The sequence below is a fragment of the Gekko japonicus genome, unplaced genomic scaffold (assembly GCF_001447785.1).
Source record: "Gekko japonicus isolate JY-2015 unplaced genomic scaffold, Gekko_japonicus_V1.1 scaffold1843, whole genome shotgun sequence".
Lineage (NCBI taxonomy): Eukaryota > Metazoa > Chordata > Lepidosauria > Squamata > Gekkonidae > Gekko > Gekko japonicus.
Genome location: NW_015171558.1, coordinates 1 through 1,211, shown reverse-complemented (window position 1 = coordinate 1,211; position 1,211 = coordinate 1).

The following is a 1,211-nucleotide window of genomic DNA, read 5'->3' as shown; positions in this document are numbered from 1 at the left end:
ATTTGCATTGCCTGTTCAGTGCCGGGGGGGGGGGACTACTCGAGCGGCGTAAACAGAAAAGAAATGTCAACAGCCACGTCGGTCCATAGCACAATCCAGAACACAAATCCAAAATACAGCAGCAATCTTAAGCCGTACAGAAGCTAAGTACTTCAATGCCGCAATTAACGAGAGAGTAAACTGCCTTTGTTGGGGGGGGGGGGTTAGTGTTGAAAATATGGTTGTGAAAAATGAATCAGCACACAGATGCCTGGAAGAAGGGGGGGGCATATTTACAGCAACAATGCCAACCCACATTCAGGCAAGCTTAAAGAGGACTTGCTAGAAATTTTTCCTCCCCTGTGGAAGGAGCTCAGTTCCATCGCCTTCACGGTGCCAGGCATCCTTAACATTCCAAACACCGCTTTCAGTTACCTGCTGCACAGTTCCCCAAATCTACAGCTGGACTGCCCACATTAAAAATAAAATAAAATTAGTCATTGCTTCATTCTCTTAAGAAGGGAAACTCATTTTTTAGACCTTCCGAACGACCTTGAAGGAAAGAGGGAGGTGGGTTTGTGACACCACACGCACCAGCCAATTGGCGCTATGCACCGATTCTGCTGCAAACAGGCAGAACTGACTTTCACTGAGCTTAACGGACCCAAACAACGTTGGAGTCCAGTGGCAAAGTTTTGTTCTGGATATAAGCTTTTGTGTGCATGCACAGTTCTTCAGATACAGTGGAACAAGATGTCCTCAGCCATTACATCTAGGTAAGAGAGGGGCTGGTTGCCAGGAAGGACTAGGAATTGTGCAGCTGCATACAATACTTCACTTCCACAGAAGCACAACTGATCAAACAGCGTAGATCTGAACACACCCTAAATTCGCCGAAACGTCCCTAAAAGACCTCTAAGGTTTTCTCCACCTTTTAGAACTTTCCAGGTTACTGTTTTACAATTTGGGGAAGGGAGGAAATCTCCCGGCAGATTAGTGAAGCCAAAGATCACTCTTTGTACCCACGGAATTAATTCAGGGCTTGCAGTCAACACTGTCAGCAGTCAAGCCCAGGTCTGATCAATTCCCCATCCTCTGCCTCTAGCAGACCACAGGTCCTTATTTCCTCGTTAGAGCCTTATGGGATTGATCCAGAACTTCCCCAAGGACAAAATAAACAACAGCTATTAGAAAGTGACATGCAATGTAGTTGAAGAAGAGGAGGAGGAGGA